The 14,495-nt window shown below is 37.5% G+C and overlaps 1 protein-coding gene across 4 annotated transcripts in view; it reads right to left on the minus strand.

The window, feature by feature from the left end:
• CNOT2 (CCR4-NOT transcription complex subunit 2) overlaps window positions 1-14,495 on the minus strand; it is an 84,975-nt gene that overhangs the window by 52,657 nt on the left and 17,823 nt on the right. The window contains exon 2 of one of the 4 annotated variants that reach the window (XM_051615871.1): window positions 1,022-1,094. The exons of the other annotated variants lie outside the window; for them this stretch is intronic. The gene's annotated coding sequence lies outside the window, so the exon portion shown is untranslated. The remainder of the gene's footprint in view (window positions 1-1,021; window positions 1,095-14,495) is intronic. 4 annotated transcript variants of the gene reach the window in all.

Raw genomic sequence — 14,495 nt, forward strand, 5'->3', positions numbered from 1 at the left:
AATAATATGCTAATAGAAATGTTAATACTTAATTTAGAAATGTAATTTCCTTCCTACCCTACTTTTAGGCCATAAATATAAAAACCAGTTACATACATAGCACCACAGTTTGATACTTGCAGTAAAAAACAAAGACACTGAATATTTACTTCAGTAATGTAAAGATAACACAAAACAGTCCTGAAATTTAACATTCCATCTTCAAAGATTATTTTATTGAATTAAATGCAATGCTATCCTGAAATATTCTATTATTAACACTCTACATTTCTGTATGAGCAAAACTAAGCTGTTTTGGGGGATTTTTTTTGCCTTTGCTATTTGAGCTGAAGGAACACTAGGAATTCCAGAGAGCACTCATTTGCAGAGCAGACTATGTTAGTATGAAAATTTTAATCAAGGACTTATTTTCTAAGGGGATAAATAAAATGTGATTGTTACTCACAAGCCAAAATTAAGAACTCATCCATCCATTGTATGGTACTACTGCTGCAAAGTTACAATCATGGAACCTTGACTAACTTTTTTATTATTACAGGATACCATAAAAGAAAATAATATATTGCAGCATAACAATTATTGCACTACCTTTCAATGCACTGAATGTAGTACAATACCAACAGTCAACAAAATAAAGATACCTGTAACCAAACCATTTGTAACTCACATTAGGTAAGTTATGTTCAAATTGGGGAAAACTATCAGAAAGAACATTAGTTTTCAAATCTTAAAGAAAACTATTTGCAAAATTTTTAAAACCACACATGAAAGTTATACTTGTTTCAATTTCTCTCTACTACACAGATGCACATATGCATCCCTCTAAGGCACTTGTTAATAAAAACTCAAAAGTGGGGCGCACATTAATATACTTCAAAGTTACTTTCTTCAACACCTCATTGTTAAATCTACCGCCTGAATATTTTAAATAGCAAAATTTTACGTTCTGATAGCTATCCCATTCCCTTAGAAAAAAGGTTCTCCTCAAAGAACCCTAAGTGCACTGAAAATAGCTACCTACCTACACACTGCACTTTTGCCCATTAATTTTTTGTCTCTGCTGAGGTAAGCAAATTTTGACCGATGACCACTTCCTGTAAATGAAGTAGATTAATAAAACATAATTAGTATAACTATATAATCTTCCAAGCATCTTACAATTTTTATTGTTCCATAAATAGAAAAAAAATCCATTGCAAAACATTTTGCACACTGAAAATAACAAAAAAATAAACTTAAAATTAAAAGCTTCTGAGTAGTTTTAAAGAAAAAAGCAAAGGCAATAAAAAGCAATAATCATATGCACACTAGAGCAGGAGTCATTAACTGTCAAAATTTCAAAACAAAATTTATACTACTTTTGGAGATTCTTGAAAAAGACAAATGAGTAGTAAGCTTCTTTCTCCCAGAAAAAGGAGTTCACAATATGAATTAGAAGGCTGCAGAGTTCTAATCTACAGATCCTGTCCAAGCAGAAAGGCACAGATGCCTGGAACCTGTAAAGACAAGACTTTCTAAAAATAATACAGAAATATTCTAAAAATAATTCAGAATTCTCATAAGAAAACCACATAAGAAATCACAAATGTTGTCAAAGCTTTTTTAGCAGTGTTTAATTTATTCTCTACTAAGCCTAATAAAATCTGAATACTGACCAACAGTTTCTGTTGCATACCTTAAAGGGAAGTTTGCCTCCTTACAAGAAAGACAGAAGTGCTTCCAAACCACCCTTGGGACTGCAGGGGAACAAGCCCAAATTCATACCCTAACAGTTTTCAGAGATTACTGAAAAAACAAAATGAGAAGCAAAAAACAAACTATAGAATCTGTGTTTTCATATCCAAAGGAGAAGGAAGGAAACAAAACCCATTCCTGACAGAAATCTTATGGTCTTGGCTCAGTGAAGAAATAATGGGGAAGAAAACCCCAACAAACTCAACACAAAATAACAAACAGGTAAGCAGAGGCTCTGACCTTTCAGGTACTGCAGAATCAGTATGATCCATATGTAATTACTAAAGGAAACTAACAACTACATTGGTGAAAACACACATTCATTGAGTCTTGAACACAGAGCCGTATTCTGAGACCCCTGGCTAGTGAAGGAACCAGTTGTTGCATGCAGTAATAAAGTTGTAATTTTTTTTTTCACCAAAAAGCCAAAGGGCACATTCACACTGTTACAAGTGATGCCCAGAAGAGGCACAGCACAACCAGCTGTAGGTACAGGGTAAAACTCCACCAAGCATTTTGCACTGTCCCTTCTCATCTCAGAGGAGCAGCTGAATTTCAAGTAGATATGCTAAATAACTTGTGTACACTTATTCTGCAAAACTTCAGCTTTAAGCAACACAACAAAAACACTTCACTGAATACATCACTGAAGCACTGATACACTAGGGGACCTATTCCGAGTGCCTATCACCAAACATGGCCTTGAGTGCCTGAAGCAAGCAACCAAGTTGCCCAGGCCAGCAGCAAGTTAGCCCCGTGGTCCCTGAGCAATTAAAAGCATGGCTCCAGTGCCAGGGCTGCAGCATGCAACAAAACCATGGTTTGCCAACAGTGGGGCAATGAAAGGAAGCAAAGCAGGAGAGGCTGCTATTTCTTGACACTGCTAACCACCCTTGCTGTACACCCATTCTCATCACATCCTGCAAAGGAACTGCAGGACAGCAGGCAAGCTGCTGTCTTCCTTCCTTCCACTTATGAAGGTTTCAAAGTCAATATCCACCAACAATAAAGTCTGCAGAAAGTTTCAGATTCCCCTGGTTCTGCAAAGGAACCTGGCCTCTCGAGTGCCTACACCAGACAATTCAGAGACACTTTCCCTTCACCAGCACTAGCAAAAAGCAGCAGCACTGTCCTATGCAAGTTGTATTTGGTGTCATAGGGTACAAGAATGTGACTACCAACTGGTTCTTCACCTGAGAAAACAGAAATGGTACCAATTACCATGGACAATACACGTTTCTTTCTGAGGAAATGATTTCAGTAAGTACTACATTTGCTATAAAAATACAAAATATATCACTGATGTCTTAAAGGCAAACTGATCCTCTCTGCCTGTCCTGGCAGAGGGACTGGATCCTTTAAGAGCTGCAACACTTGAGGACACAACACTTCACAGTTTCCAAGACTGCCTTCCAGGTAGATTCCAAACTCAGAATATATCATACCACACTCAGTAATACTGCTTTCCTTACTTATCTTAAAACGTTATGATTTCAGCTCTAGCATCCATCCCCTTGACAATATGAAGTATTTCTTCTGTCATTCAAACTGTATTTTAACGTATCTTTTATTTCAATAAATTCAGACTGGCTACACGTGAAATGGCTCTTTCATCCAGTCCTAGAAAACCTCTGACTGGGAGCATGCACCATATTTGACAAGCAAATATAATAAAATCATAATCGAAATCAGAGAGAAAGGGTTATATTATTTTCCTGAACAGATATTATAAAGTTTGTCACAGCATAACCAATGGGTTTTAGGGTATAATCACTAAGTATCATAATTTCAACACAAAACTAATTGCCCCTTTCCTTTCTTGCAAGGGAAGAGACTTGGTTTGCAAAGCCTCTCTAGGCAGTGCCACAGAATTAGCTGGTTTCAGCTCTTCTCTCTCTTTACAGCATCAACCACTTAGAAAAAAGCAGCTCTCTATTCAGTTCCAAAGTAAGACATCTCATGCCTTTACAACACAATCTTTACCAGGCCAACTAAAACAGCACTGATGAAGTTCCACAATACTCCAGCCTTGTCATCCCTCAGGCAGGGATTAATAAGAGTGGGACCTTACTTGAGTACCAAAATATTACTTGAGAGAGCTATAGTCAAAGCAAATTGGAAATACATTTTGAATGAGAATGAGAAATGAGAATGAGAAATGAGAATATGCCAGTCTTCATAATTTACTCACGTATGTATATAATGTTCTACTGAGAAGATAGCATGCTAATATAAATATTAGCTTACTACATAAATATACACAAACTCTATGGTGATTAAAATCACTGTAATTCCACCTCATTACAGGGCTTTTGTTGTCTGTGTTTTAGGGGAAATGAGAATTTTTCAGCCTAAAGGCTGTGCATCAAGCTGTAATCTTTTCCAAATTACATGTTAATTTGTTGATTAAGAATTTTGGCAGAAATCAGAAATTCTCCCTAGCAAAAAAATACCTCAATACTGAGAAGAGGCTAGAGCTGCTACCATGGTAGCTCCTGGCTCCTGCTGAGCCTTCACTTCTGCAGAAGGCAGGAGCCAGTGCCTACTGGCTCAGGGACTCATGACAGACCTTACACAAAATCCCTGCAGAACCTATCCCAGCATTTGACCATACCTACCAAATTCCCTAGGACCTCCTAAAAACCCTTTTGTACTAACCTCATGATGACCTTACCCCTTCCCAGAGGGCAGAGCTCTCCCTCTGCACTCATGAGGCACAATACTGTATTCATTCCCAGCAGAGACCAGCTCCAGTTCTTCCTCTCTGGTATTCTATTTCATCTTTGCTAGATCCACATTCCTTTTTAGGTCTTTTAACAGTTAATACACTTTGTTAAGCACACTATTCCATGCAAGGTCCTAACATCTTTGAACACAGAAACAGTATTTCACTACAATTTGGACACAGGCATTCCTACATATGCATCCTGGAATACTGTCTGCTTCCCTCTCTATCTCAACAACGCACTGCTGGTCTGGCTTATTACTCACTATAAACCCTACATCCTTCCTGCTAATTAATTGAGTAGCCCTCATTATATATTTGTACTCTTTGTCATTTCTGTATTTGTCTTTTTATGCAAAATGGGTATATCTACTTTCTCCTTTGCATAAGAAGGCAATAATTCAGGAAAATCTCAACAAGTACTAGCCTCAAGAAAATGCATATGAAACCTACAGTTTCGCTACAGCTTCCCTACAGTGAAGTACTCATGCCACAGACTTCCAGACAACATAGAGTAGCTTCAATGTCGGACGTAGCTCAAAAGCGTAGTTTCATACACCATGCCAGGAAGTGCCAAAAGCTATTCTTAAAATACATAGTCTCTACTGCTTCTCCTCTATTCTGATCTTCTATTTCACCACAGGAGGATAACTGGATTGCTTTAGCACAGTTTGTTTTTGCAGTATCTTTTTCAGATTAGGCTCAAGAGTAATTCCCAAGCCAAATTCAACCTATAGCATAGGCTTAGGTTTTCCAAAACCTCAACCAAGTGACTGACCATTTCAACAAACAAGAGATAAAAAACAACCAACCAACATCATATATAGTAAGGACAACAGGAAGTATTTTACTATTGGAAATATTTCATTATTTGATTTACAAATCCCAGTAAAAATGTCAAACAGTGTTTACACTAAAACACATTAAAATATGCACATCATTTTGCATAATGTTTCCCCTGTGCTAAGCTCAGATAATACAGTCTGCTTCTATTTGTGATACATTAGTTTAATATTTGCATTTTGCATACTGCAGAATGTTACCTGCATTTTTCCATGGAGAAGAATTACATTGAAACATATTTTCTCTGTAGTCTTATTAGACTTGATGGATGGACAATTTCATTATTTTCGACTTCGATTTGCAGTTGTTACAGAACTTAATTTCAACATCTTCCTTCAATTTCAAATATTTTTATACTGCTTTCACTTTACATACTTGCAAAACCTTCAGCTGATCAGTGATCCTAATCCCAACCACGTTAGGTTATCTTCAGGAACAAACTGCGAGATATTTTTTTAATAATTTGGTTTGGTGCAGGTTTTTTGTTGTTTGGTTGGTTTTTTTTGGTTTAACACAGAAATAGCTCCCTCCTCCTCTCTGCATGAATACATAAATAAAAGGTTTCTCTATTTAATAAGGCCCTCTTCTATGCTCCACCAAACCAAGCAGATCTGCAGCACAGGGTCTTTGTCAGTAACGGAAGAGATCAGAGGCAGCTGCATGGAGAATCCTGCTTCCAAAAGCAACACTTAGGCTTGCTCATAGTCAATCAAGAGAAGTATCACGGGAGGAATCACTCCCTAGAGTGACCTCTATCCACTGATTATAAAGAGAGCCTGAAGAGGTAGGTGAACCAGATTTCAAACTTAGTAATTAAATATAAGCAAAGCAGACCTACTCAATGCATCTAGCAGAGCATACTTTACATTTCTTCTGATCTTACTGATTGGAACAAAGCCAATAATCCTAAATTTGTCACGACAGAATTCTAATGGCTCATACTAAACAGAATCTTATCTGTCACACAGAAAAGGAATCACCATCTAAAATGAATGACCATGCACAATAAACTAAAACAAAGTTTACCCCTTATTGTATTTATCTGCATTTCATTTACTTATGCTCTTCCATATTCTTATTTCAGCCACATCTTCGACTCATCTAAAATGGCTCTAAATTTCCATTAGTATCTCAGGATGCAGCACTTCAAGCCTGAAGTACAACAGGCACCAATGATCTGCATTTAAAACAATCAAACATTATTTACAAACTGCTCAAACAGGCAGAACTTCGTCAGGAGTACAAAATAACTAAACAAAAGGTAGCTAGCAGAAAACAAACATTAAACACAAAAGACACAATCTTCAATTATCTTTTACCATAGACACTACCACTGTTAACTTGAGTGGGAGACAGCTATCAAAGCAGAAGTACAGCTGCTTTGCAGACATATTCACTCACGTGACCCGAGTATCATCCTTGGTAAGCACAGATGCATAGAAATATCCTAGTAAGGCTGTTAACATTTCCTACTATGCAGGTAAAGCAAAGTAGGGAAAAAGAAATACTTGAAGCTTGCTCTTCTATCAGTTTCCCCTTTAACCACTTCAGGAATTAAAACCAAAAAGATTTTCTTAAAGAGTCCAAAATGCCTTAACAGTTTCCATTCAGAAAAAGCCACCATCTGACTATTATGAAGAAAAATAATGCAGGAAAGCTTTAATTAATAGCTTTGACATATTAATCAAGAGACCATCCTAAAGTATTCACATTTCTCCATACTTTTCTTTCCAATGTATTTGACAAAAACAATAAACTTCTCTACCAGGCATCTTACAACCACATTTTTGTTCACTTGCATCACAATCCTAGCAGGACAACGATTTTCATTTCATCGAAGTTAGGGGCAGGGGTATAACAATCTATATATATCAAGATATACACACATAAAAAGCATAAAATTGCAGCACGTCAGAGACAATGACTCTGTCCATGTTGCATAGCTGTAACATAGGCTTCCTTATGACAACCAGTGGTAAGAATGAACACCAGTAGTCTCTCTGGACAACGTGCTAGCAAGAAAACACAGGGAAAAGTGTGAGATGTGGCTAAACTGCTACCAGTATATCAATATTGAACCACTTCCAGTGATGAATTAATCCAAAATGAGTTCAAATATGCAGATAAAAGGTACTTCAAATGGGTAAATGTTCAAAAAAGAATAATTAAGTGCCTATCTATCTAAACTATCTGGTTTGGGCCAGTATAGGTGTTTACAACACCAATGAAATGACAATTTCTTCTTGATAATACATGATTTTATGGTCCCGTATATTTGTTTCATTATCTGGAAATTACAGCTACCCCAAACATCTGAGCTGTTTTTCAGTGGTTCTCCTATCAATAAACAATATTTCCAAATATCTACTGTAGGCGATCATCATTTTAATCCCAAGCTTTAATTCAAGACATGTCAATTAGTATTATCCTAAAAATTGGAAGACATTACTGATGGAAAGAGGAAACCGAAGAGTACCTTTAAGATGCAGAAGTAGGTCTAAACAGGAACACAGATAGTACTTAAAATAGCTACCAACTTGCTCACCAGTCTGAGGCAAATTTTGACCCTGCTGCATTCTCTAAGGTGTGCAAATCCCATCATACATCATTGCAGCACTGAAATTAACAGGACTGATATTTCAAAATTTTTTCTTTTAACAGTTAACAGAGCTTACAGAGATCCATCAGTAGATGTTCACCCCTAACATGTCTCCCATTCAGACTCAAAGCCATGAAGTAACTTGGACTTTTGCTAAGGTACTCACAACATTTTCAGTCAACAGTAAAGTTGCTTGAGTCTCTTAATTTGACTAAGAAATTTCATTATTAGGAGAGAAAGGAGGCAACGTCACCATACCTTAGTGCCAAAAAGAAGCCAATCAATCAGTATTTTAGCATTAGCAGATTTGCATTGCTAAAAAAATACAGATACTTCCTCTGTGACACTCCCTTCCGTGCTTCCATTCCAGTATCTTGAAATCAAGAGATACAACGATTTCTTTCCTAACTGGACAAGAGAAGAGGCAGTGCTGAAACTTTAAGTAATGGTGAGGGGAGAAGACAACGTTTTGAGTCTAAAATTTCTCCATCTTTCTGCTCCTTTTTGATACGAAAAAAACAGGCTGCAAAATCCTTTTCCTCTGCATCTCAATGAAACTTTCTCTAGTATACAGTGACAGTCCACACACTGTCTACAGAAAGGGAAAGATAATGATGAACTAACTACAGGACAGCAGTAGCATGACTAGTAAGGCTTGTGACTAGCATATCAAGAACAGGAGATAAGGATTTGTTGGGTTTGTTGGTTTGTTTGGGTTTTTTTAATTTAGAGAAAGGAAATGGTAGGTGGGGTGGGTTGGGTGGGGGTGGAGCCAAGGACAAAGGGGATGCCTAGAGTGATGCTAACAGGGAGTACAGATGGGTCACAGATACTGTGAGGTAATGCTTTTAAGCCCTCAGCTCTGACTGTATTTTCTGCAAGTCTGAATAGAAAGCAAGGAAAAGCTGAAGCTGAGTTCTTCAAACAGCACAAAAGCCACCTTACTTGGAAAAAAAATAAAAGGGCAAAAGAAAAGATGTTTGTGGACATTACTGTCAGCAAGAAACCCTGACTAAATGAAAGATCATCTGTTTTTCAGGCCAAATGGCACAGGTTTATTAAAAGGCAGATCCTCTACAACATATAAAAACATTTTGGCAAAACACAGGTATATTCTTGCATATCCTGTACTTTCTCAGAACTCCTATCCCTAAACTCTGACGATTAAAACGTCTCTGATTGTGTCAAGACATCCAGACATGAAGGCAATACCATAAATATCCTTCTAGAAGCCTAGAACATCTGACTTTTCTTTGCAACAGCCAAGGAAGCAGATCTCCACAGCAAAAACAACTGCGCTTTGGCCACAGCCTAGCTACTGCCTGCTTCTGCAGAACTTGTGTAAGGTTGTGCAATGGTGTCCTTCCCTCCTCTGTTTCCAATACACAGGACATTGCAGTGCCTGAAGTTTAATCCTACAAGTACAACCACTGTCCCACTAGCACCTGTGGCTGATGTTCTCTCTGAAGGACAAAGACGGCAGAAGACTTGTATTGTAGAGAGAAGTTCTTTTACTCACAGATGACGTGAGGAAGACTGAGATCCGCTAACATCTGGTACAAATGCACAGCCTGGAGCACACACCCAGACAGGTTAAGTCAATAGACATCCATCTTATCTGCTGTTTAAGAAGGAAGTAAACAGAAGTTTTTGCACCTGGTCACCATCTTTTGGCCCTATACCACACACAGTTTGAAGTGACCATCAAGCCGCTACCACAGACACTGACCACATCCAAGGCAAGCAGATTTAAAGGCTAGAAACTCCAGAATGAAAAACTGAAGCTCAGGAAAATACAAAAATAAGAAAGTGTTGTCAGCAAACAGGGAATGGCATCAAGAATACTCCAGGTACTCCAGGTAAACACCAGTTGCAAAGGAGAAAAGGTCTCTGGTTCAAGTAGCTGCAGGCACACAAGGATCTCTGTGCAAACACATATGGCTCATGCCTGAAAGGTAAAAAAATCCTCACATCTGTCAGAAACCTCCAGAACTCACATAACTTTTTTTCTTTTTTTAAGTATAGTTAAAGAGTATTGCATTCAATATGAAGTTTGGGCAAAGATGTTCACAAGTTAACTATTTCTCAAACTGTCAGATGCATGATCCAAGCCATGACTTTAGAAAACAATGTCTGCAGGAACAGAACCGAGACAGTCCTGACAGAAACAACTCAGCTTCTGCACACTGGGAATTCAGCACCAATTGACACCCCTCATCTGAGCACACCTGCACTAATATTGTTTTCTTGTTTGAAGTTTGTCAGCATACATCCATGCAGCTAAATAAAATTTTACAATAAAAGTTGATTTCATTCAATTTCATCAAATGGATTGTATTTTTCCAAGTTTCAATCTCCTTAATTTTTCAAGCAATGTACGTTCATGTGGAGCTACAAACACACATACACCTGTGCTAGTCTGGCAAAGTCAAGCACTGATAAGAGCTATTTTGTTTAATTTACTCAAACAACATAGCCCAGACAGGGGGTGTGTATCTTCTCCAATCTTTCTATTTAACCCAACAACACAGTACAATATCCCGTAAATGTTCGAAGCATTCTATCTACTGCTATTTAACTGGATGTTAGACAATTCCAAAACGCCTTTATTTTTAGGTTGTCAGTGCAGCATTTTTACAGTTATGCAGCAACAATAACAGAGAAAAATAAAAGTGCAATTCACGATAAACAGCTACATATCTTATAAGTAGGACTTACTATTTCAAGGATAAGGAGACATGCCTTCACCCTTAATATACACAGAACTCCTCAGAGAGACAAGAGAACATGACTTCAATAAATACCTCTTGCAGACTTTGTTAAAACTATGACACAGTGGTTTATGCACTCATCAGCTCTGCATGCAAACAAATGCCTAATCATCACTGAAAGTTACTCAAAATACTGTTAGTATTTCTGCTTATTTGGTTTGAGAGCACTTTGCAGATCACTGGTTTCACTCTTACTGGCACTTCCTGGTTTGTCCATCCATGGTGCGTGCTGCTCCTGCACACCCAGACCAACTGCAGTGTTTAACAGCGGCAAACAGCAGAAACTGCCCTGCCTCGAAGAGCCAGCAGGCAGCAGATGGTGCAGGAGGAGGAAGAAAAAAGACTAGCAAGATACCTCTGCTGACATGCAAAAGAGTTTCTGCAGCAAACTGTAGATCAACAGCTGAGATGCAGCAGGGGAAAAAAAAAAATAGTATTTGAATAAATTCATGGTAAAATGTGCCCTTTCAATCACTCTTCTGTTTTCTTCTTACACAACCCACCTCTCAAGTGGAAACACTATACACACAATTAGCATCACTGAAGTCAAGTCAGAAACTCATGTCTTAAATCAAGTAGTTTAGCATGGGATTGGGGCTAATCTCTCCCTGCATGCATGTGCTTTTATACACATGAACCCTACTGATACCAACATACCCCCAGTCTATTATAAATTAAGATCTGAAAACTGAGTTGTCCCCAAACCCCCTTTTTATTTTTAAGGGGGGAAAGTGGGTTGCAGAAGAGCCTTCTGCTTTTCCTGTTGTTTTTCCTCCTCATTTTGAACAGACAGCAAAGAAGAAAGCTTCAAGAAAATACAAGAAAAGCACCATGATCTACAACTACCCAGTAATAACCTGTCCTTCCGACAGAAATTCTGAGAAAATCTGGTTTTCACATTAAATATCATAGCATATTCCTTCATAACTGAATGCTCACTTGCCTAACTGTCTTTGGCCAAGTACAGTAAAAATCTGGACTTTCCCGTTTAAGTTTCAACACTCAAAAACAGGTAAAAACTTTAAATTCTTTCAACAGTTCAGTCTTTGCAGAATACCTGTAATTTTCAAGAACAATTACCAAAATCTAACTGCATTTAACAGGTACAAGTATGGCTACAACTACTCATTCTAAGGTGCAATCAGATTTTAAAATGCATTTATAGGAAGTAGCAAGGCAGCACTTTAAATTAACTGGTCTGCACATCTCTTCCAGCTGCTCAGTGTCCAGGTTATTTTGGCTTTCATCAGAAATCTCTTATCTCTGCCAGGTAAATCCAAAGTACCTCGGAACAACATGAAACTTACTCATCTCTTCTCATAAACATGCTAGGTTCTCAAGTCAGAAAACTATTCAGCCTTTTGCTCTTTAAATAGGAAGAGCTAAATGGCATACTTTTATTTTGATGTATTGCAGATGACAAGAACTCATTAGGTCAAATTTTTGTTTCAGTATTGTCTATGCCATTCCACACTCCTAATTTGTTGATGGATCAGAACAGTAATTCCTCTCATCAATTCTTAAGAGCCACTAGTAATACTTAGATGACAGCAAAATAAAAACTCACTTTCTAAAGTAAGCACACATATCTGAAAGCACAAGGACCTTGTAATTAAAAATGTGTCTTTACACGGCTACTCATAAACAGACCTACACAGAGCACTGCTTTGAATATTTTACAATGTATTAAGACCCATTATTTAAGGGAAGGTACATTAGAAGGATTTAGGCTTTACATAAAAATTTCAGTATTACAAATGTTACTATGTATGTTAAACTACTCTCCTGCAGTATTTAACATTAATTAAGCTTCTAGGAATGAGCACCTAGAGATCTTCTTGACTGACTATATGTAATTAAGATTAAAAGATATGTATGCATAAGAAAAGATTCAAAAAACACTCTGCAGTCAATGCTAGAGCTAATGATATTTACATAGATTTAAATATTAAAATATATAATATTATGTTTTCCCAATAGTACCATCCTCAAGCTGCCTCATAATCTTGCTAAGTATTTGCTGGCCCTTCATCCCTTAAAAATAACTCCTGTAACAGCAAAATAACAAGAGAAATATTTAAAGACCTTCCATGACAAATTAATTAAGAAGTAACACTGATATTATCTCTGCTCTTGTACATACCTGGACTTCGAATATATCTTAAGTTACAATATCAATATGCAAAAGATTTTTTTTGAAAGTTCAATACATTCTTGTAATAAATTACTTGGACAAAACCATACTAGAACAGCTTATGTTTAGATTTTTTTAAAGACTAAATATTAGGTCTCTCAGTGATTTGAGTTGAATTGGGCATGCCCTGTATCCATTTTCACTCACTTCTGGCAAGAGCACCAAGAGCATCAAAGGCAAGGGAAAAAAACAAAGGTCTCAGAAATTACCACTTAAACACAAAGAACAACAGATAGGGAAAATGGGGCTGACAGTTTATCAAAGATTGACAATCAGAATTAATTCAATATGAGTTACTCTACTTTTCCTTCCTTTGCATATATGAAGTCTCTAAAGCCAAAAGCTTGCACTGAATATTTGTTAAGTACTGGAGAGACCTTAACCAACTGAGAGTAGTAACACAAAAGTTAGGAGAAATTGTTAGCATGTCTTGCTGCTACACAGAAGAGCAAATCCCAGGTTTATGTTCTTTACCGAAAGGCACAGGTTCCCTACTTCATTCCTTCCCTATGGATAGAATGCAAGGAATGCAGGTTCTGTTTCCCTATCTAACGTTTGAGAAGTGGGACAAACAGAACTTACTATAAAAAACTGTTATTTCTAGATAAATAAATTCTATAAGCCTATTATAATAGATATTTAGCCTGCAGCAGCCAAGAGCCAGACTCAGGGCTTGCTACTAGAAAGCCAGAAGGTCTGACTCCTAGAAACAAACACACTTATAAAAAGCTGAGAAATCATTTGACTGTTTGAAAATTATCAGAAAGCTACCTCTGGATAGTACAGGGATAGAGATAAAAACAGAACAAAAACAAAATTAAGGAAACTAAGGGGAGTCTAGAGCAATGCGAGATGAGAGATTTCAAGTTTCTCCCCCATAATGTTTGTTTTTCCAAAACTAATTTTGCAGATTTCTCCCAACAGACTTCTTTCTTGGGGGGGTTAGTAGCTTATCACATAACTTTTGCAAAAAGGTAAACATAGAAAACAACAGGTCCTTTCTACCCATTTGCTTACTGGCATGATACTCACCTTTAAGTAGGCATCAAAGCAGAACAAAAACGCTGGAGTTATTCTGGAAATGCTGTGCAAAAGAAGTATAGTTGCTAAAGTTAAAGGCATCCTATACAGGAAAGGACTTCACCTCAAGTCAGAAAATTTCAAATGGATACTGAGTCAAGTATCATGTTAGTCACATCACAAACAGCTGCAACATCTTACTTCAATTACTTGTTTAAAATGGTTGGCAAGCCAGGATCTCACTCCATCTATGAAGCATTCCATCTATGGCCTCTAAAATCCAATTCTGTGAGAAGGACCAAGACCAGCAATAGCTTCCCAGAAGCTGTTCAAGCTGGAAAAGAGCCCAGCAAACTACCTGAAGTATCTCTTTAGAAACTTATTCCTGTCTCTCCCTGATGTAGCAGTTCTCTAATTCAGCTGCCTTGCTGGAAATCAGAGATAATTGTTACAGCCCAAGGCAGTGCTTGCAAGCCTGTTAAACAACAGAGTGAAAAAACTACTTTCAGATTTATCAGAGCAGGCTCTGCCAACCAACTTCCCTACTGGTTCTCACAGCAACTTATGGCCTGGCAGGATCTCCTGGGTTTATGCTTATGTCCTCATTTC

Source organism: Apus apus, chromosome 1 (assembly GCF_020740795.1).
Source record: "Apus apus isolate bApuApu2 chromosome 1, bApuApu2.pri.cur, whole genome shotgun sequence".
NCBI lineage: Eukaryota > Metazoa > Chordata > Aves > Apodiformes > Apodidae > Apus > Apus apus.